Raw genomic sequence first — 25195 nt, 5'->3', positions numbered from 1 at the left:
GCGTATTTATTAGGAGAATAGCGGTTTGATCGTCCGTCAATCTAAAGTGTTTCCAGTTTGAATTACTTTGAGTATTCATGCATGCGGCACTTTACAGTCTGTTATTTGCGATGTTTCATTGTACACAAATCCGCCGTCTGTTGAGCTGCGTGCGTTGATTTGTTACCGCTGTGAGATGTTGTAACTACAGCAACCGCGTCTCCGCTGCCGTGTTTTGGCAGAGACTGCTGTAAAATACTTAGTATAAACACTTAGGTAAGGGTGACAGTTAAGACCTTTGTTGCAACGCTCTTAAATAAATCCCTTACCTCAGGGATTTTTTCTCCCTCAGGGAAACCCTCACTTAAGGAGTTTCATGCAACCGGGCAATGGACTTCAATTCCATTGCTATGCTGATGATATCCAAATTTAACTTTCCGTTAACTCCCATTGACTCTGGTGATAGCGTGCAGTGAGGAGACCCATCCAATATGGCGCTGGATGCGTTCCAGCACGTCATGAGGTGTCTACGTATATAATGTCTATGGATTTTTTTGTTGCACGCCACTGATTTAGCGAAGAAGAATTTACTACGAGACACACGAGAAAGCGTCATCAAGTTATCATCAATCAAGATATGAAAACAGTCAAAGTTATCGGGGGTTAAGGTACTAACTACTCATGTTTAATTAAATATGTTTACATTTTGTATTATTTCTTCTGTTTTTAACATTTACAATGCTATGTAATCAGCTGAAGTACCTTAGAAGTAATTTCATGTCATATCATATATGTGCACTGAATAAAAAAGGGAAATAGATTTAGGCTAAAGAAATTGTTCAATTCATTAAATTAGAAACACTAAAAAATGACTTTCTTACTAAGTATTTTTCTCTTGTTTTTAGTACAAATATTCAATAAAATTTAAATTCTTAAAACAGGATTCATTTCCTTGATAAGCAAATGCCCTAAGAAAATAAGTATTTTTTAGACCAAAATATTTAATTTGCAAAATTAAGGACAAATTCACTTCAGTTTAATATTTTTTGTATTACTAGATTTTTTTCTTAGAGGATTTTGCTTATGAAGAAAATGCATCTTGATTTAAGATTTTTTTTTGGATATTTGTACTGAAAACAAGACAGAAATACTAAGTAAGAAAGTCATTTTTGCAAAAAAAATTTTGGTCCCCATTTTTTTATTTATAGATAACAACAAATAAGATTTTAATGATATTTTGACCATTGAACTAGTAAATGTCCCCGGTTTTCATTTAACAAATCTGGTCACCTATAATATGTGGGCCTACAGTGTAAAGGTAAAAGTAACCACGCTGATTTTAAATCAGACAAAGATGACCGGCGGGCCGGATAAAGATGATTGAAAGGCCGCACATGTTGACTAGCCCTGGTGTAAATATTGTTCAGGCCTATATGTGTATGAAAGAGACGGTTGCTTCAGTTTACCAGCAGATGTCGCTGTTGGACTGCAATAAAGCTCAGTCTTGATTCTGTTCAAATAACTTCCTCCATCATGAAATCTTGTTTTCTCTTGTAATTCATTTTTCCAATATGTGAGATCTGACAGACTCTAATATCAGAAACTGTAAACAAATCAAAATATATGTAGTTTAGGCTATGATGTGTTAACCTCAGTACTCAAAGGGACATTTTCCCGGACAGTGATTAGACTAGTCCTAGACTAAAATAAATGTAAGAGCTGTCCAAACTGAAAACAACTTGCACTGACATATCTTAAAATACATCAGTACCCTTTGTTTTGCCTCAAAATGCACACAAGGAATGCTTTTAGTAAGGCATGTTTGTTAAAACTAGTTATATTTCCTAATTAAACTATGGCCTAGTCCTGGCTTAAGCTAATCTTTGTCCAGGAAACCACCACAAAGGGTACCAAATTTAAATTGAAGTAGCTATAAGCGTCACTGTGGCCATAAACTGCACTGACTCTTTAGTTAGTCAATTTATTTTTTTCTTATAGGGGCGGTTTCCGAGACAGGGATTAGCTTAAGCCAGGACTAGACCTGATTTTAATTGGAAAATATAACTAGTTTTAACAAACATACCTTACTAAAACCATTACTTATGTGCATTTTGAGGCAAAACAAAGGACACTGGTGTATTTTAAGGCAGTGGTTCTCAAACTGGGAGCCGCGAAATGGTGCCAGGGGGGTCCCAGTTTTATGACATTTTATAAAAGACATTCATTTATCATGAATACTGTGTAATTAAACCTAAAAAAAATAAAGATACTAACCAACAGCACTACTTTGTATAACTTAATATGTTTTGTTTAATTAAAATGATAGATTTTAGAACAGTTAGAAATTTTCTTTGGGGGGCCGCGAAGGAATGCACCGTACACAAGGGGGGCCACACACGAAAAAAGTTTGAGAACCACTGTTTTAAGGTACATCAGTGCAAGTTGTTTTGAGTTTGGACAGCTCTTACATTTATTTTAGTCTAGGTAGGACTAGTCTAATCCACCCCATAGACTGGTCCTGCACATGCCATGCCGAATCTTATCTCTGACTGCTGGTCTTCAATCATCATTATTGATCAACAGGTCTTAACTGTAGATCCCCTAGTAGGACAATCCATTGAATCTGATTAAACCATTAGCATCATGCTAAAAAATAACCAAAGACTTTGGATATTTTTCCTATTTAAAACTTGACTCTTCTGTAGTTACACCGTGTACTAAGACCAACAGAAAATTAAAAGTTGCGATTTTCTAGGAAGATATAGTTAGAAACTATACTCTCATTCTCGCGTAATAATCAAGGACTTTGCTGCTGTAACATGGCTGCAGCAGGCCTAGTGATATTACGCGATATTATCGCAACTTTTAATTTTCTGTCTGTCTTAGTACACGGTGTAACTACAGAAGAGTCAAGTTTTAAATAGAAAAAATATCGAACCTCTTTAGTTATTTTTTTAGCACGATGCTAATGGTCTAATCAGATTTAATGGATAATGCTAAGCTATGCTAGAAGTGGTAAGGCCAGACCGGCTTAATGGATTCCAAAAAGGTAAAAATCAAATGTTTAACTCTAGGGGAGCTGGAAAATAAGCATATTTTCACAAAAAGTAGAGTGTCCCTTTAAAGAAAATTAAGTCAATCTTATATAATATCTTAATATTTTGGCAATGTGAGAATTTTATGACAACAAACATATATATTTTTTAAATTAAAATATGGTTAAACTATATCCTTGACCTGTGTAGAACCACATAGTGCTATGTAAAACAATATGTGGTGCTATATGGCCCCCATATGGTTCTACTACACATGTGCTTCACCGGTGCTATATGGCACTAAAAACGGTTCTTCTATGATTACCACTTTTGGTGCTATATAGCATTGTTTGTTTTTAAAGTGTATTCAGCTATTTGTATTGGGGTTGATTACAATGCATCCCACAGTTTTCCTCAAGGGGGCAGTGTTGTTCCAGGGTCTAAAATCAACCTCAAGATGAGATGTACAATGTGATACTGTTACAGTCAGATGAGGGATATTTACATCGGACAAATTATTACAACTGATGTCTACTTAGCCACTTAACAATTCTGCTCCAAATATCCTCTATTATGAAACACAATGATAGTAGGTCAACGTTTGTGAACTTTGCACTTTTTGCTCCCTAGCTATCTTGTATCTTAGCAACAGCGAGTTATGCATTAACCTCCTACAATCAGAACGTATTGATCTCACAGTCAGAATGATGTTTAATGGCTTTAGCGATGGCTAAGTATATTGACATTTCTCCTGCTTGATCTATAATCTTTGGTCTAAATGAGGTATCTTCGAAAGCAGCGTAGTGTTGCTTCTTGTTGTTACAATCACTACAATGCTCTAAAATGCTGAGTACGTAGACAGCTCACTACGTTTTGGAACAGAGCCTTATGCTGTTTAAACCTGAAAAGTACTAGTGGAAATATTTTACAAGTTCTTCAGAGGTCTCACGCTGTGTTTTATTTTCAGACGTTCACACATCATCATAAACCAGCGTCTCACTGGAGATGTAATGATAGTGAGACATTTTCTACCCTGGGTTCAACAGCATCCATCACTCCTCCCTGGGCATCATGGGAAATATGTTTTCTGTGTTAACAAAGACCTTTCTAAAAATACTCTCTCGACTGACAGAGCCAGTGTTTTGGGCATGTTAAACTGCACTGGATCTCAACTGAGAGGGTCGCAGACAGCAGGGAAAACATTGATAAATGCAATATTAATAACCATACCCAATGTGACCCACATAATAATATTGATTGTATATGTCCAAATTCTGCATAATTGTCTAACTGCTAATGCATTTACAACACTATCTATTTAGCTTATGTCGTGTTAAAGGTGCAATTTGTAAGATATTTGCAGTAAATCTCCAAAAACCACTAGGCCAGTGTTATATATTTTGTCCAGCTGATTACTATCAATATCTGTAATGTTTTCAACTACTTGTAAATCATGAGAAAATTTCCATTCAAAACATTGACACGGGGCAGTGCAGTCTCCTGTCAATGACGTTAATATCCATGTGACCCTTTGTCACCGCCTTTACTGACGTAAACCACATGACAACAGTGGTCGAGCTCGAAAAAATAAAATGGCGGCCAAGGAAGCGGCTGGAGCACAAATTTAGTGAAAATAAACGTATATTTTCATTTTTAAGCATTTTAATTGCATTTCTAGCGAGAAATTAGTATTGTATTTTTTCAAATATGTGATTAGTTATCACAAAGGCGCTCTCTGTTTATATTTCAAACACGCTGCCTTTGAAGTGCGTCGGAAAGCCTTTCTCTGATCTGCCTTCAGGCCTCCGAGGCCGAAGTCATTTCCTCATGAGGCAGCGAGGCAAGTCCTCACTGCCTTGCGTTTTCGGACGCAGCCAGTGTTGTGGACAAATGCTGAACTATGCGCTTGCTTATGGACTTATGGATATCTCTGTACCGTCTGCCGCTGGTTGTGTCAGCTCCTGTAAGCGTACGGGCCAATCAAACGACCCAAGAAGAGTTTGGAACAAAACGAGGGAGGATCAATTTGTTGTTGCATTATCTGGATGGAGAGAGCTTCACAACAACATTTAACTAGAACGAGATTCTGATCCTGCTTGTGTTTTACGCAATGGGTGAGTTGTTTTGATTTGTAACCCTTCAAAAAACGTATGCTATTATATTGATCACAACATTAGTGTGTAGATTGTAATCAGCGCGTCTTCCCGCGGACGATATGCACATCAAAAGGTATTGTACAGCAATATAAATGGTCATTTTAAGACACTTCACAATAAGATTTGTACTGTCAATACATTATGTGAAAAATCATTGTAGATTGTAAGTTGAAAACTTAATTCTGAGCTGTGTTTACCATCGAATTTGGACTAATACTGTAATATCAATATGACTAACAATTTCGTTTTGAACATCACATATAAACTTACATAATGAAATAAACGATGTCATCAAATGCAACATTTATAAGACTTGATTACCTTATCCATCAACTTGATTTCTCGTTCTCGTCTGATTGATGGCTAAAGTTAAAGACTACAAATCCCACAATTCCACGCTGCTTCAGAGCGTCAGTAAACAACATCATTGTTTTTGTTTGATCTGGCGCCATCTTTCGGCGCATAAATACAAATTGTATCTTTAATTTACCTACTTGATTTATACTATTTAACCACATATTGCTTTGAACAATCAGTCACTTCTCATACAAGTTAGTTAGTACAATGCTGCAATCTGTGATATTTCACAGAAGGGTCGGATGATGCCAGGTGGGTTTAGCAGAGGTCTTTGTGTTTGGGAATGTTCTCTGGTTTGACTGATGAAAGGTTGTTACTATTGGGAAACCTCAAAGGCGGTGTGGCCGTCTTTCACCGTCCTCCTATAATTACCTCAATAACCTCCCACAGACTTTAGAATGAGCTCCCAGATATTGATTTCCTTGAAACAAATGGTGCCTCCCAACTCTGGATTCTCCTGTGTGAATGTATTTATCGTTTCTTTTAAACATGAGCAATCCCTGGTCGAGAAATCCTCCAGGAATGCCAGTGTAATTCCAAGCATAATTTGTAACTGATCCAAAAGGAATTCTTTGAAAGAAATAAGATCCTGCTGGATTAACTGAAATTTCCAAGGATTCTTAGAAGCATTCTCTTTGATCCCTTTAGGATTTTATCCAAGTGATGTTTAAAATTAAAGTATCTTTTGTTTAAATATAATAAAACAGCATTATTCAACATATTGAAAATTATTGTAAAATATTACCTTTTATATGGGATCTTTTAAAAAAAGTATTTAAAAGGGTTTCGTTTACCTACATGTCTTAGTAATCAGCTAGATGCATCAGTCGGGATTCAGGAAAATTCATTTCATTCATTTCATTTATTTATTTATAATGGGACCATGCACAATTTTGAACATAAAATTTCCATCTCATGTATTGTACCGGATTTAGCCGAGGGCTAATTTTCATCCGTAAAAAACATTGGAGAAGCCACAAAAAAAAAACATCCATAAATGCACACTTTTTTCGAGTGTGCTCGATGCGAAGTTCGTTCCAACATGTATGTATCCCGTCATGTGTGTGGTTTGTAATTTCAAAATATGTCTTTGCGCGTCGAGAGTGTGCATCACGTGTCTTGTCAAAATAAGTGCCTGCTGCAGAAGCATCCAAAGGGATTATGATAAAAGAGACGCTCGCGTTTGCGAGATACTCGCATAAACTCAAGCGTAATCAGAGTTTGTTGTTAAGGGAGTGTCTTGCATGTATTTTGTGAACGTGAGCGTCTCTTTTATCATAAACGGTTTTGACGCGTGTGCAGCAGGCACTTATTTTGACAAAACACGTGTTGCACATGGTTCACATGACGCAACAAACACATATTTAGAAAACGCAAGCAAAACATGACACTCCAAACACTTATTTTGAATTTGCGCCCCTCGGATGAGCACTCACGAGCTGCCACTGATGCATACTGTATATCTGCAAAAATATGCATGTGTAAAAGTGTAAATAAAGGCTTTGATTTCATAAGGTGTAAATTAGTTTCTTTTTTTTGTTATTTAAATATAGTATCCGTATAATGAAATCATTATCCTCAAACAGAGCTCTTATAATTTTATTCTGGAGATGTCAGCTGATGCGGTGAATGTGAGAAGTGAAATCAGAGAACTTTGTTAAAGTGATAATGAGCTACAAAATGATTTCATTAATCTCATCTCACATCTTTACCCTCCCCATACCCTTTATGTTCCCTGACAGCAGGCTGCGGATGGAAATTACAAACCAAAATGGCCGCCCATGACTCATCGGATTTTGTTTAGGTTTTTCTGAAAGCTGATTGGCTCTGAAATCCAGTGGCTTTAATTTGGCACATACAGAGAAGCACTCAGATTTCAAAGGCTGTTAGTATAATATGAGTTTTGTTTGGCAGCTTATTTGTCAAGTGCTTGGAAATTTTATACCCTACTGAAAAATCCAGCTAAGACCAGCATAAGCTGGTGAGCTGGTTTTAGCTGGTTTTGCCGGTGTAGGAAGCTGGTTTCGCTGGTGTAGCAAGCTGGTCTAGCTGTGTTTTGGTCACGTTTTAAGCTGGTCTAGCTGGACTTAGCTGGTCAGGCTGGAAGACCAGCAGGCCCACCAGCATGACCAGCTTTGTCAGACTGGGAGGAGCGGCTTAAACCACCTTAAACCAGCTAAAACCAGCTACCAGCTTATTTTTCAGTAGGGTAGGCCTAAGAAATGTTGGTTTCTCATTTAATAATTAACATAGTTGTAGAGTTACATAATTGTACATAATTTTACATAACTTGCGTCTGGTGTGAACCCACAGTTATGCTACATACACACTTAATGCGGTGCATCTCATTACTCATTGTAGATTACTCACGGGATTTAACTTCGTGTCCTGCAAAATTATCGCTCGAGTTGAATATTTTCAACTTGGGCGAAGGCGCGTTTGAGGTGAATAGTGTGTTTTCGCAGTGTTTCCCATATTGCGTCAGTCGCATCGCCCCATGCCAGGATGCATCTGATTGCGTCTTTGCATTGACTTTGTATATAATCTACTTGCGCAAACTGTTGAACTCGCATCTGGTGTGAACCCACAGTTATGCTACGTACACACCAAATGCAGGACATCACGTTACTTATTCTAGATTACTCACTGGATTTAAATTCGTGTCATGCGAATTTTTCGCTCAAGTTGAATATTTTTAACTTGGGTAAAGACACGTTTGAGGCGAATAGCGCGTGTTTTCGCGGCAAACATGCAAGAACGCGTTTAATCGCGTCTTTGCATTGACTTTGTTTGTAATCTACTTACGCAAATCGTTGAACTTGCGTCTGGTGTGAACCCACAGTAAGAATAAGTTGTTTTTCCCTTACATGGAAGTCGCCATTTTTCGCCATTCTATTTCTACAGTAGCCCTAAATGGACAACCTATAGATCACATTTTGTCACTACATTGAGTTGTTTGTTTTGTGGCAGCTAACGTAGTCTCACTATGGATTTCGAAAAGAAGGGGTGAGCTGTGGGCTGAGCCATTGGTTGCTATTCACAATATCACCACTTGATGACGCTTAAAGTCCCACATTGCACCTTTAAATAATATTAAGTAAAGTTACATAATTTTAAATTTTTTCTTATTTTTACTTGCTTACAAAGACAAGACATAGCTGTGCTAATCCAATCATAAATGCTGTCATGTATTTCAATGCAGGCACAGAGTATGAACAGACAAGTGAAAGACTGTATCAAAACCGCTAACCAACAGTATACGAAATACATACTGTACAACAAGCTAACTTTATGGCCAACATTAACGACTAAACCAACTACTTCCAAAATATCTCAATTGACACCCACCTAACTTACAAATCCAACATCCTGGTAACATGTGTACTCGTCTCATAAATAGGATCATTTCAACATCAAGACACCATGTGCCTTAAAAATAGATGATGTGACTCAACTATGAATCATTGAAAACTTCTGGTCTGTATTATATGTTAGTTAAAGCAAGTTTTTGTTCTGCATTCTTCCTCTGTGAGACAAAAGTCTGCATCTCCTGTACAGACCCGAGGGCAAACGTCTTAATGTGGACAAGCTGTGTTTCCACCATTGGGACGTTTTCTCATTTGCAGTTTCTAAGTTGCAGGAAAGATTCCTCTGAGGGAATTATTTAAAATTATCATCTTTTGCTCCCTTGGGGAGAAACCAAAGACCAAGCTTTTATTTACACCATAACAATAGGAGAAAAAAATCATCTACCATCACATGACTGTCCAGAACAATCGTGTAAATTCTACCCTAAAATCAGCCCATTTATAAATATTGTCATGCCTGTCTATGCAGGTATAATAATATATGTAAACTAATATATGTATTGTTGTTATAATATATGAACCCACTAAACCCCACCTCTATCTAAAATGAATGTTAATACATTGCGAATGTGACTGCCACAGTGCCTCGAACACTATCTCATGGCAATTCCTACGTATTTTACAAGGTAGCTAGTTTGTATTAATTCGTACGACCACATTTGTACAATTTGCTTACACCCCTGTGGCGTTGGGGTTAGGGGAGGGGTTTCATTATTGATGATAATCGTTTGTTTTTGTACAATTCACTTCGTATGAGTTTATATACAGTAAATTAGCCAACTAGTAAACAATGTATGAATTCTCATGAGATCAGGCAGGTGCCTCCTATGTGTGGTTCAGTTTCTTCATTTTTACATTCTGATATTCATAGTTTGCAACGTTTCTAATTGCATCTTTAGTAATTATGCAACTGTTTACTATGTCTCATCTAAAGAAGTGGACTTTTTGCATGCACTTAGAGGGTTTTGCAGTGGCAGTCAAATTTGTTAAATATCAATGAAATACAAAAGTGACATTTGTAAAAAAAAAAAAATATTGTCATTAAAGTGAAATATTGAACTTAAACATAAGAGCCTGATTTTAAAAATGCTCATTTACAGTACAAGAAACCATGTCAGACACATTCTTCATATGTCGTCAACTAAAAAGGTTTACAAAATAATATTTACCTAAATGCTGCAAGTTTCATTACCTACATTTTAGTTTTTGTTGATTAAGTTGCTATTTGGTATATAAATGCGAAACACATAGTTTATATAGCCAGAGCCTAAAAAGTGTGATGATCATTGTATATACAGTACATGTAAAATCTGCAAGTAAAGTATATAAGCCTAAGGCTACATTTACACATAGCCGGGTATTTTGAGAAACGTATACTTTCCCGCCTCCGTTTTCAATAATAACATCGTGCACACATCGTTTTCAAAAAAACTTTCCATTTACATCAACCCCCATAAATACGCCGTCGAGCGGCATAATAACTATGCCAAACCTGTGAGAGGCAGTGTAGGAAGGGGAATACAGCCATGCAAGCAAATCAAAATCGTCAGAATCGACACCAACGAAAAACACGAGCGACTTCCTGTTCCTTTCATAACAGCAAACATGATAAACCTGGCTGAATCCCAAACCGCCTACTTCCATACTATATAGTACGCAAAGTAGCACTTTTTACATACTATATAGTATGGAAGTAGGCGGTTTGGGATTCAGCCACAGATTGATCAGTAGCCAAACAAACTGTAAGGGCGCTCTCATGACGTTAAACATTTTCTGGCGCAAAATGTGACGTTTAAGAACCTAAAACCCCGTTTCTCCCAGTTGACACGGCAACGCATAACCGGGGTAATCAGAAATATCCACTTTGGCCGGAGGTTTTAGAAATAATCGTTTTCTGTAATAAAAACGCGGTTTTCGTGTAAATGACAGGCCAAACCGCAGGGAAATATATGCGTCTTTCCTTCGTGTAAACGGGGTATAAGGTTTCAGAAGACTAATTGCTTATGCTGTATAGACCATTTCAGCAGTAACAACATAAACAAGCGGCTGTCGCGATCCGCATGTAACTTCCAGTAAACTCCGCTAAGATTAAATAACAAAAAAGTTCTTTAAACGTAGTATATAACAAGCAAAAAAACAACACATAGATTACCTTGGAAACCAAAACATTTATTTTCGACAAGGCATTTGTTCAAGAGATCAGTTTAGCAACTATTCAGACCATTAAAAAAACAAATCCAGAAGTAAAGTTCGGATCCAGACGTGTATCACGTACGTCTGATGAAACTCTTCTAAATGTGGAGTGGTTTGAAATATTTTTAGCTCCTTCTTTCAAACTCCTCCAGTCACTCCTCACTTTATCACTGATGACTCAAAGGAGGTGTTGCGTCAAAGGTCAACCATAGTATACCATGACCTTTAACATTTGGGTTTCAACATGTGGACTCACATTTTTAGTACTGACAGACGAAACCAGAGCTGATTTGAAATAAAAGCATCCTCTTGAATTAATGCTCGACTTGTTCTGCTTGTTTTTAAGTGACCAAAGGTTGAGTATATTAATATGTATTATGAGCTTCTCCAGTGAAAGCAGATTCTAACTCTATAAGTACATTTCAGTGTGAACTACTTCTTTAATTCAGTGTTGTTAATGTAATAAAAATGTAACATTGGCATCAGTTTGAAAGACACTATATATCATAAAATAACCATGAAACGCAAATGTAAAGATGATGTGCTTCAATAAGATCATCACAGGGTTGCTGTATATTATAATTTTAACAACACTGTAAAAAGTTGGATCAACTTAAAAAATGACTTTAAAGGCGGAGTCCACGATGTTTGAAAAACGCTTTGGAAAAGGAGACGGGCCGACTACCAAAACACATTTATAGCCAATCAGCAGTAAGGAGCGTGTCTACTAACCGACATCCTTGCCGGGTTGCGTATGTGTGGGGCGGGTCTATCAACAGAAGGTCCAGATTCTATTGGGGTAGGGGCGTGTTTGTTTAGGTGATTTCAAATATCAACATTGGCTTTCAAACATCGTGGACTCCGCCTTTAACTGGTAACACCCAAAAAATAAAAAATAAAAATTCACTTTAGGTGAAAAAATTAAATTAGAATAATTTTCCAGCTCCCCTAGAATTAAACATTAGATTTTTTACTGTTTTGGAATCAATTCAGCCGATCTCCATGTTTGGCGCTACCATTTTTAGCATAGCTTAGCATAATCCATTGAATCTGATTAGACCATTAGCACTCAAAAATAACCAAAGAGTTTCGATATTTTCCCTATTTAAAACTTGACTCTTCTGTAGTTACATTGTGAACTAAGACAGACGGAGTATGAAAAGTTGCGATTTTCTAGCCGATATGGCTAGGACTATACTCTCATTCTGCCGTAATAATCAACGACTTTGCCGCCGTACGGTGGCTGCAGCAGGCACAATATATTACGCAGCACCCAAAAATAACTTGGCACCCTTGGTAACTTTCAATATTAACTTATAATTTTCTGTCGGTCTTAGTACACAATGCAACCACAGAAGAGTCAAGCTCCAAATAGAAAAAAATATCGAAACTCCCCGGTTAATTTTTAGCGCGATGCCAAATGGCCAATCAGATTCAATGGATTATGCTAAGCCATGCCAAAAGTGGTACCGCCAGACCTGGAGATCGGCTGAATGGATTCAAAAATGGTAAAATTCAAATGTTTAACTCTAGGGGAGCTGGAAAATTAACCTATTTTTTAAAAAGTGGAGTGTCCCTTTACGGTAAAAATAACTTTATGGGTTATCAATTGAAGTATTTTTTTTAAGTTGATCCAACTTTTCACTTTTTACAATGAACTTAGAGAATTAGTTTTCAAACACACTTGACTTTTACAGTATTTAGCAACATTTACTTTCGCTCATGCCTGCTGTTGTAAACCACCAATGGCTTTATGGGTACGATGCCAGGTCACACCTGAACTGAGTCAAATTGACAGGTACATTCATAGATTCTCTTGAGCTTAGTCACCATGTAAACATCACAGTTTAGTAATGAATGCTGCTCTTTCACAACTTCCATATAAGAAGCCTTTAAGAGCACCACGTGTGCCTTGGTTGTTTTTAAAACTTTCACAGGGTAATCCCCCGATCACCCGTTTTAGCTTTCCATCGCTCAACACCGGCTTTCTTTCAGACAGTACAGTAGTGTGTCGTGTTGTAAGTGTGGCAGCTAAAACTACAACTTATGGAAAATGAAATGCATTACAAGCTTTGCACACAGTAAGAACATCAGCTTGTTTGACAAAAGATCAGAGAGATTTACTGTATGTCTCATGTCAAAACAAAACTTCAAGGGTTTAATTCACAGATGGCACCTCTGTGTGCTTTCTAACACAGAAGTTACATTATAAACCCACTATACAGTAGAAGTAAAAGGATTAGTTCATTTTCTTAAAAAAATCCAGATAATTTACTCACCACCATGTCATCCAAAATGTTGATGTCTTTCTTTGTTCAGTCGAGAAGAAATGATGTTTTATGAGGAAAACATTCCAGGATTTTTCTCATTTTGGTGGACTTTAATGGACCCCGACACGTGAAAGTTTTGATGCAGTTTAAAATTGCCATTTCAAAGGACTCTAAACGATCCCAAACGAGGCATAAGGGTCTTATCTAGCAAAACAATTGTCATTTTTGAAATATGCACTTTTAAACCACAACTTCTCGTCTTCCTCTGGCCGTGTGATGCACTAGCATGACCTCACGTAATATGCCATCACGTCAAGAGGTCACAGATGACGTATGAGAAACTACACGCCCCAGTGTTTACAAGTGTGGAGAAAGAGGAGCGTTCCGACGTTGTTGTATGTGGAATGATACTAATTAACGTCTTTGTGTCAGTTTATTGTTTAAAATGGTCCACAAATGTGCATTTCATATAATTAACACTTGACCTTTCCACAGCATTACGCAATTACGTGAGGTCGCACTGGCGTGTCACAGGACCGGATATAGATGAGATGTTGTGGTTTAAAGGTTCATATTTTTTATTTTTCATTTGGATGACATGGTGGTAATGAGTAAATTATCTGGATTTTTTTTTTTAAAGAAAATTGACTTATCCTTTAACAATAATTCCTGGTAAAAATGTTTAATGCATGAGAATTCAAGAGTGAATTATTGTCATATAAACACAATCATTATGGGGCTAAATCGCTTCATATGATTTATAAATCTCAAATAAAAAGAAAATTAATCTTTATGACTGGTTTTGTGGTCCAGGATTTTGTACTTGTTTTTACCTTATTGTATTTACTATGTTGTTGTTGCAGTGGTTTGGGTGTGTGAAAAGCGCAATATATATAAAATGTATAAATAAATAAAACTTTTGTACCTTCTTATACATTTTTTCTAAGAGTGTAAGCAACAAAGACACATTGATAGACCTATATTCATTATTTCCTCAAATAAAATAATACAAAAAAATGTGTTTTGTCTACAGTGTATTTCTTTGAATATAAACCGTGTCATGTCATACAGGGCCCTTTGAATCAGGAAACAGTGGCTCTTTAACAAACCGGTCTGTCTTGCCCTGAAGTAACAGAAATTCTATCCCTGAAGCATTTGGGATGTTTAATAACGGTGCCTTGCTAATTTTAGGTGAACTCCAAGCTTATAAAATCTCTCTAAGAGGGCCAAAAACCACAAATCTGTAAGCCTCCAGGGTATAAAATGATGACAAAACAGATACAATCCTGGATGCTGCAGGTGCAGTTAAATAGAATTTCCCTTTCCATATGTAAAGCGCTTTAAAGGTGCATTGTGTAACTTTTAGAAGGATTTCTTGACAGAAACGCAAAATAATATACATATTATACATATTGTCTTAGAATGAGCTGTTTTATCTGAATACACCGCGGGTCTCCTTACATGGAAGTCATGTTTCTACAGTAGCCCTAAATGGACAAACTGCTTTACGGAGCGTGTTTCATCCCTATGTTGTCTCAGACGACGACGACATGTTTGTCCTGTGGCATCAATATGCGTTTTGAAATTGAGGGATGAGCTGTTGGTTGCAATTCGTAATCTCACCACTAAAATGTACACACAACACCTTAACGTGCTGCAGAAAAGCGCTATATAAATGTAACAAATTATTCAATACACTTGCGAAAAAAATGAGAAATGATATAATGCTGACTTGGTAGGATGAGCTGCACAGAGTAACCTTGGTATATTCCAAGAAGGAAAACAATCTCCTGCCAAAATACTCAGAGATAATCGTACCAATTAGCACAGAGGCCTAAAGATTCGAACAACCTGATCTCACGAATTTCCGTGTTATAGTCACAGAATATTTTGCTCATTTATTCGTGTCATTGTCACAGATCTCCGCATTTTTCCGTGTCCGTACCCAGGCCAGCTGACAGTCTTGCCTGGGCCCGGGACAAGATAATCTTAGAGGGCCCCCCACCCCTTACTTTTTACTGGTAACAAGACATTTGGCATTATCAGATTCAGGACCCACGAATATTGCATATTATACATTGTATAAAACATTTAGTTAAAGGTGCAGTGTGTAGTTTTTAGAAGGATCTCTTGACAGAAATGCAAAATAATATACAAAACTATATTATCAGGGGTGTATAAAGACCTTCTTATAATGAACCGTTATGTTTTTATTACATTAGAATGAGACGTTTTTATCTACATACACAGAGGGTCCCCTTACGTGGAGGTCGCCATTTTGTGCCGCCATGTTTCTACAGAAACCTTTAACGGACAAACTTTTTTTACTAAGTTGTCTCTGACGATGACATGTTTTACCGGTGGCGGCTACTGTAGCTTCTCTATGCGTTTCAAAAACGAGGGGTGAGTGGATTGAGCCGTTGGTTGCAATTTGCAACCTCACCACTAGATGCTTCTAAAATTTACACACTGCACCTTTAAATGTAGTACACTGAGGGAAAGTGTTCATTGAATTTGGTCAGTTTTTTGGGATGGGCGGTTGCAATCAATTTGTTTAAGCTACATTTAAACAAAAAAGATTAGTAAAGTAAAATAAAATATAAAACTTTTGTTTAAATGTAGCTTAAACAAACCGATTGCAACCACTTACCTTAAAAAACTGATTGAATTCGATGAATGTTTTTTTTCAGTGTACTGACACTGTATACTGACACAAAATATCATAATCACGTATGAATTATGAACAGACTATTGGAAATATCAGTAAAACAACTTCAGCTAATATTATGCCGTGTTTGGACTAAAAATTTAATAAATATTACTCCTCTCTTTAGAAATTTGAAGTAAACATATAAACTCAATCAAAATTTCTCCAAACATGCACGCCTTTGAACCAAAAGCCCAGAGGGATATTATTTTGTAAAGAGCTTTCATGATGAGCATGCATTGCATTTTTCTCAATGAATGCGACTGAGGGTAGAGCCCTGCATTTCAGCCCAAGCCCGACCCGACCTTTTCAACCTCACAGCTGATACGCGGGCGGACCTTGAGCTTATTTAGGCTTCTCCGTCTTTTTATATTTTTCAATTTAATTAAAATAACATTTTGACAGACGATGATTGCAAAACAAACGTAGTAAGACTTTTAACCTATAGCACGAGTCCGCTATAAGCACAGCCAGCCACACATTTACAATGCAGCCGTTGCGTATTTAACAGCAGTACCGCAGCGCACCGGGAAAAAATATTAATGGAGGACTAAAACCTTGGATACTGCGCATAATCTATGCAAACAGCATCCAATACATAATCTATATATGCAGGGGCGTCATGCACCATTTTTTTTTAAGGGGGCACAGTGTCAACAGCTCACAGAAATTTGTGTATACACAGTCATCAAACGAAATATTATAGAGCTTTCAGTCTTTTCCATGGCACTGACATTTCTAACAATCTGAAAACCCCTGCTTTCATGCAAAAACCTCCAAAATAAGAGTGATGACTAACTTTAATATCAAATACTATTCAATCGGAATAATGACACATTTGCATCATATTTACATCTGAAACGGCATGTTTTATTTAAGTCTTAATGGCTTGTTTAATTGTGTCATTAATGCATTTTGCACAACAACTACATTATCATATAAAATTAATGTAATTTTAAATCGATAAAGTATATAACCAACGAAAATGACATAAGCTATAGCCACGTGATTGATTTTAATGTTCAATAATGATTTTAAAAAATATGTTTAGATAAAATTATTAGAGGAACGGATTTTGCATTAAATTTTACCTCATGTGAGCATGTGAGATTCTGCGCCCGCGTGAACTCTGGCAAACTTTGGCGTTGTGCCAAGAAGATGAATCTCTACTAATATAACGTTGAGACGGACACATTTTAAACTATACATTTTCTACACAGAGGAGGTTAACTGCACATTACCATACTGGGGTTTGGAAATGTTGTGAGCGTTTCTTACACTTTTTAATTCCTCAGATAGCCAAATGCAGCAGCAAGTCAGCAACAGCAGAGAGCTCGTGACGTGAGCGCGCCCAGACGCTGATGACGTCTGCGACTGCGCAGCTGCCGCCAGAATAAAAGTAATGTAACATGATCAAAACACTATCAAAACGGCGAAAATCTCCGAAAAGTGACAAGGATGCAGCACATAATGTATAATATTGTGCATATTAAACAGATTAAAAGTCATATAACAGATTAATGGACGCTTATTTGATTTTGAGGTTGGATGCAAAATCCATTGGCTCAAAAAAACCAAGGGGGCAGTTGCCCCCTCAGTTTGAATGGGCATGACGCCTCTGTATATATGCATAGCGAAGTTGGTAGCAGGTTGCATGTTTATTCGGATTCATGTTTATTTCGTTTCGTTTTGTAGCTATAGCCCTTTTCATTTTTATATTTCTGCCCCCGTTGCAGCTGCGAGCAGCAGAGCAACCTGCCTCCGCTTTTAAAAAATAGTGTGTGTAGATAATAAACGTTTAAACTAACACTGTGATATGCTGAAAATATATATTTTATGTAGTTGTTATTATAGACAAGTGAAGTGTTGATTTGAGAGTTCAATTCATCAAACATGTCGTCAACTTGCTGTCGGCTGCTAACCGCTTGTTGGAACAAACAAAAATACTCTAAAATGTAAATAAAAAAGAAATATTTTGCCATTTAAAACAAATCTGAACTGCTTTAATTGCTGCAAGAGTAGTACAGCTGTATAGGGAATCTGTGCAAGGAGTTATTTTTTGCTATTTCTGCGGATTTCTTTTGCAAAATCTATGCGGAATTTTGCAGAATAATTAAACATGTTTTAAGCACATTAAGCACATTCATTTGAGAGAATGTGCGCTGTGAATATTACAAAACAATAAAATATTTTATAATTACATTTTATTAAAGGATTACCCTGAATTAAACTGGACCAACATGAACCAACAGATAATGAACAATGTGCTGTCACGACCATAGAGTTTTATATAAAATACATACGGTATATTACTGTCTACAGTGTAACAGTGAAAAGAAAAGGCTTCTCATTATGAATGTAGCCTATAACAAGATAATATCATCTGTTTAACAATTTATATTTATCATGTAAACGGATATGAAATAATAAATAATTGTCGCGTCACTTAGCAATATAGATCTCATCTCATTATCTACTCCGCGTAAGTTTTATTTCAAATTCAAGTTTTACACATTAAATATTAAATAGTATGTGCTTTCTCTCATAAAAACCTCACAGCAAACAGCACATACTTCTAAACACACGCGATGCAGTGACTATATCTGCGGTCACAGATTCCTAATGGGGAGAATTAGGAATTCTATTTTCCTCTATTTTCCTCTATAAGGCCTATATTTTCTTCTTTTCTTTTATTTTCTGAGCACCGGACTTGTGCTGAGTCTGACCGGACATTTTGAGCGTACTGAACTTCAAATCAAATGAATAAAATATTTTCTTTATTTTTAACAATTATTCCATAGGTTCCAGTTCTGGGCCCCCCTCTGGGCCCACCCCCACTCTGGGCCCGGGACAACAGACCCGTTTGTCCCCCCCTGTCGGCGGGCGTGTCCGTACCACAGACTTTCTTTTCCGTGTCAGTTTCATGTATTGGTTACTCAATTGTTTTTCCTATTTTCCTGCCATTTTCGTGTGGGTTTGGGGTTAGAACGACTTTCAGTAACATAAAATGACATCCTAACCCAAACCCAACTCTAACCCTAACGTCAGGCGACAATTGTCAAAAAATCCGGAAAAAAACCTAGTATAAAGCAATAGTTAAAGTGACATCCTAACCCAAAACACAAATCTAACCCCAAACCCACGCAAAAATGGCTTAAAAATGGGAAAAACAATTGAGTAACCAATACGTGAAACTGACACGGAACAGAAAGTCTGTGGCATGGACACGGAAAAATGCGGAGATCCATGACAATGACACGGATAAATGACAAAAATATTTCGTGACTAGGATTGGTTTTTCCCACCAAGAATTTTTATGGGCTTTGGAAATGATATTTTTGGCTTGAGTTGCAGAGGCTTAAAATCTTTTAAAGTTTAGCATGAACGAGAACTCAGACTGCTAAACATGTCACATACTGTACAGAACAAACATTATCCAATTCAATCCAGTTTCCAAAAAGTAATACTGGACTCAAATTCAATTTGTCTCCCGGGTCACATGATTCTCTATCTTATTAAGGGGCATGTCAAAATGTTCAGGGTAAATTGTAATTTTCAGCTCACTGTGACCCTGTGACATCTCCTTGTGACCTCTCCTGGCTGTCAGACTGACCTGAGAACAGTATTAGACAGGAGCTGTGAGGGCCAGGATAATCAGCCTTGTCCCTCACTCAACTGCACCTTTAATAAGACTATTGATCTCAGGAACCATCGAGGGGATGACGGCCTGTTTACAGGATTTCATTTGTCTGGAAACAATCGTTGTTATTAAGAACTGGAGCAGCAATAAAGCCTGCAGAAAAATGGGTAAAGGGACAGTAAATTGATCAAACACGCAAGCCATTAAAACCATGAAGAAAGTGTTATTATGAGATGCTAATACACAAGCATTTTATGATATTTTAATTACCATAATATTAACATGATTTTTGTTACTTTCAAACATGGTGAAAAAAACAATATCTACAGTACTATTCAAATATTAAATTTCAACATTTGAACAGCATAGGTACATGACTCAGTGTATGAAAGTGAATGAAATATATTCTTTCAACAACAATCGTTTATTCTCAAACACTAGTAACACGGAGACGGCTGTCTTCTGCCTCAGGCTACAGAATTTTGAAGAATTCAGCACACTCTTACATAACCACCTCAATCACACAGATGTGATTAGTTTTTCTCCGAAAACCTAAACTGTGACACATCTCTTTCATAACACCCGCTGACAGTAAGAGTAAATGCGGAGGAGAGCGAGGGAGGCTAAAACTTAGAGTGGGTCAAACACATAAGACTAAACCAGGAAATTTAAACCAAATGGACTTTGGCTATGGAACTAAATGTAATTTTCCATCTGAAAGAGCAAGAGCCATCACAATCATAACCATCCCAATAAAAACCATCACACTGATAACCATCAGAACAATCCAAATAGTAACCATCACAACGATCACAATCATAACCTTCACAATCATATCCATCACAACCACCAAAATCATCAGCATCTTAACTATCACAATCACCAAAACAATATTCATTACAATCATCACAATCTATAACCATCACGACCAACACAATAACAACCATCATAACCACCAAAATAATAATTATAACAACCATCACACTCAAAACCATTAGAACAATCCCAATCCCAATACTAACCACCAACATCATAACCATCACACTCATAACCATCAGAACAATCCAAATATGAACCATCACAACCCTCACAATATTAACCATTACAATTATTACAATCATAACCATCACAATTATAACCATAAGAACAATCCAAATAGTAACCATTACAACCATCACAATTATAACCATCAGAATGATCACAATCATAACCATCACAATCATAACTATCACAACAACCCCAATTAAAACCTTCACAAACATCACAATCATAACCATCACGCTCATAGCCATCAGAACATGCCAAATAGTAACCATCACAACGATCACAATTATAACCATCACAATCACCAAAATATTCAGCATAATAACCATCACAATCACCAAAACAATAATCATCACAACCATCACAATCTATAACCACCACGGCCAACACAATAATAACCATCATAACCATCAAAATAATAATTATAACAACCATCACAATCAAATCCATCACAATTATAAACATCACAACAATCACAATTATAACCATCACAACAATAACTATCTTACCCACCAAAACCATAACCAGCACAATCACCAAAATAATCAGCATTACAACCATCACTAACTATAACCATCACGACCAACAATAACCATCACAAACATCACAATCATAACCATCACACTCATAACCCTCAGAACAATCCAAATAGTAACCATCACAATCCTCACAATTATAACCATCACAAGGATCACAATCATAATCATTACAATTATAACCATCAGAACAATCCAAATAGTAACCATAACAACTATCACAATTATAACCATCACAACGATCACAAACATAACCATCACAAACATAACCATCACAATCATAACTATTTCAACCACCAAAACCACCACAATCACCAAAATAATCAGTATCACAACCATCACAATCTATAACTATCACAACCAACACAATAATAACCATCATAACCATCAAAATAATAACCATCACAATCACCAAAATAATAATTATAACTATTACAATCAAATCCATCACAACAATCCCAGTAATAACCATCACAATCAAAACCATTGCAACAATCACAACCGTAACCATCACAACAATCCCACTACAACCATCACAATGATAACAACACAACATCACAATAATAATCATTATAACCACCAAAATCATAAACATCACAATCACCAAAACAATAATCATCACAACCATCAAGATCTATAACTATCACAGCCAACACAATAATAACCGTCATAACCACCAAAATAATAGCCATCACAATCACCAAACTAATAATTATAACTATCACAATCAAATTCATCACAACAATCCCAATAATAACAATCATAACCACCAAAATAATAACCATCACAATCACCAAAATAATAATTATAACTATCACAATCAAACCATTGCAACAATCAAAATCATAACCATCACAACAATTCCACTATAACCATCACAATCATAACAACACAACCATCACAATAATAACCATCATAACATCACAATCACCAAAACAATAATCATCACAACCATCACAATCATAACAACACAACCATCACAATAATAACCATCATAACATCACAATCACCAAAACAATAATCATCACAACCATCACAATCGATCACTATCAACACAATAATAACAATCATAACCACCAAAATAATAACCATCACAATCACCAAAATAATAATTATAACTCTCACAATCAAATTCATCACTACAACCCCAGTAATAACCATCACAATCAAAACCAATGCAACAATCACAATCATAACCATCACAACAACCCCACTATAAACATCACAATCATAACAACACAACCGTCGCAATAATAATCATCATGACTATCACAATAATAACCACTAAAATCATAATAACCACAATCACCAAAATATTTATCATCACCACCACCATCACAATCATAACCTTCATGACCATCACAATCATAACCATCACGATCATCACAACAATCACACATTATCTCCTGTGCAACAAATCTTTTGCTTTCCCAAACTAAAGCTGCTCCCATTGGACGCTGTCCACCAAATACTGATGTATGAGTCAAAACAGTGGCTCAGTGTATTCCTGTAAGAGAAATAAATCATTTCACTTTAATATCTCAACAGCCACAAGATCAAATATAGAGAAAAGAAAGACTTTTGCTGCACCACGCTGCTTCTTATATTTTACTCAACAGATAAAGACCCCACTATTCTCAATTTGTCACAAACTGTGCTCATATTTGCCAAGATATTACTCAGTATACACTTTCAGAGTAGGATATATCCAAACACATTAATTTTATCACTCTGTACTTTTACTGTAGGTAACCAATAAACTAATTCGTGAATTGCTTACGGGTGAAAGGTACTGTCAGTCTGGTGGATTTGCTCATACAGAAACATTTGTTAACCTGCCAATTCATAACTTTGGAAAAGTGTGAACTGCAATAAAGCTTGAGCATAAGTAATACGACTTTTTGAGGATACTTTTTCTAAACCTTCATTTTGTCAGTGTAGTTGCATTCAGTGTCAAGGAAAATTATTTTACCAAATATGATTGCAAGGTAGAGTAAAAAATGCTATGCATCAATATGCGATATCTGCCAAATGGGCACATTTACTATAAGTAAAGGTGATTTCTTTACCTCTTTAGAGAATGATTAATAATAAAATAAAGTGTGGAGAAGTCTATAACTTCATTTACAAGTGTCTAGGCCTTTACAATAACCCACACAATCAGGCTTTATTGACTTGGCTTACAAGAGGCACACAGCAGCCGCCGATCGGCTAAAAAGCTTGCGTTCACCTCTTACTCCATCAATCAATCATCTGTTACCGGCCTTAGGAAACATAAATAAGCAACTTGTCAACAAGCTCCAGGGAGAAACAGTACTGTATCATGAATCTATACATGTTAGGGCTGGGAACAGGGGGTGATTTGGACTGAGAAAATAAAGTCCCTTTCAACAGCTGCAAAAATGTGCAGATTGATCCAAAATAAAGTATTTTACTCACTATTTGGTTCGAGTGCTTAATTAATTTGTTAGAATTGAAAAAAACAGTGCATAACTAAATAAAGGCTCTCGTCTTTTTAAAAATGATTTCTCAATGTTTGTAGCATGACAGCTAAACTCAGACGACACACAGACTCCTGTATGAAAAAGAAAAGCAAAAAAAGAGAAGAGAGGAATGAGAAAGGGAGGAAAATGTGGCTGTGTAACTTAACTTAAAGTGGCTGAATTTCTAACCCCTCTATGAAATCCCTCACAGGAGGCCGGCGGAGCAGCAGCAACAGAGTAATCTTTTCAAAAGACTGGATATGGGCGCACGCCAAGAAAGAAAGCCAACAATTTTTTCATTTGGACCTGGCCCGCCAATGACCCTCCCGTAAGAAAGACATGGAGCTTTAAAAAACAAAAGTGCTGGCACGTAACCGAACGAGTGGGTTGGGGCGAACCGCATGTGTAGTGTGACAAACATCTGCGTCGGCTTCCTGCAGAGCAGAAGCAACAATGAACAGTTGATATTGTTTAAGTTAAACAAGAACAGTTGACGCTAGCCATGCAGTGTAAACAGACGATTCGCTCCTCTTTCAGATTAGATATCCTTCCTTTTTAAACACATCTCCATCGAGGACTTTCTTTGAGTCGCTGCCAAACTGACAAAGATGGTTTTGAGCAAATAAAGTTACACACAAGTGAAGAAACCTGGAAAGAGGGCAGGACACGTGCTTGGGCGTTTGAGGCGGCCGTGGTTTTGCAGATCCTACAAAAACACATAAAATTCAACAAGGAGGATCCAGATATCTTGTGTGTGTGTGATGTTTAGTACTGAAGCTTTGGAATGACTCAGGAGTTCCAATGACCGGCCCCATTTTTTACAGGGAGGAGGAGTCGACAGAGAAGCCCTCCGGTGTTCCCGCTTAAAACGGTGCACGTATGCGCCAGACGTCTTCCCTCAATTATCCTCCCACAAAGCTGCTAGAATCCTGTCAAGAAGAAGAAAAAAAATATGACCTGGCTGGATGTTTGATGTTGCCACGCAATGTTTGACAGAGAACAGGACGGGTTTGAGAAGAAAGGTCTGTGTGAACTTGCCTGCCCCTGTTCAACATTTGGAAACAAGAGTCGAGGAAACAATCCAATGGATTAAAAGCAGCTGTTCAGTCGAAAAAACATCATTTTAAATAGGGCCGCATGTGCCAAAAGAGTCGAACAATGTCACACTCTTACAGGGTGTCCTGAGTTAAACTATAGTTCCAACACATCCTCACGTCGTCAATATTTGACGACACTTGACCATTCGTCAATATGTGACAGGGAGGGTATACCTTTCGCGTCATTTTTTGACGAACTGGGGACTTCAATACTATTACGTCCGTTGCATTCTCTTTCCTATTTTCTTACCATTTTCGCGTCGGTTTAGGGTTAGATTACGCAAAATTAAACAGTGTACGCGAATTAAACAGTTGTCACCTGGCGTTGGG

At 36.9% G+C, this 25195-nt stretch overlaps 1 long non-coding RNA gene across 1 annotated transcript; it reads left to right on the top strand.

The window, feature by feature from the left end:
- The first annotated feature begins 374 nt into the window (after positions 1–374).
- LOC141368825 (uncharacterized) lies at positions 375–24968 on the top strand. The gene is made up of 2 exons (XR_012372210.1): positions 375–647; positions 23980–24968. It is a non-coding gene; the product is annotated as an uncharacterized lncRNA (long non-coding RNA).
- Positions 24969–25195: the final 227 nt, after the last annotated feature.

This window comes from Misgurnus anguillicaudatus, chromosome 11 (genome assembly GCF_027580225.2).
Source record: "Misgurnus anguillicaudatus chromosome 11, ASM2758022v2, whole genome shotgun sequence".
NCBI classification, from domain to species: Eukaryota; Metazoa; Chordata; class Actinopteri; order Cypriniformes; family Cobitidae; genus Misgurnus; species Misgurnus anguillicaudatus.
This window is presented reverse-complemented; position numbering and strand designations above follow the sequence as displayed.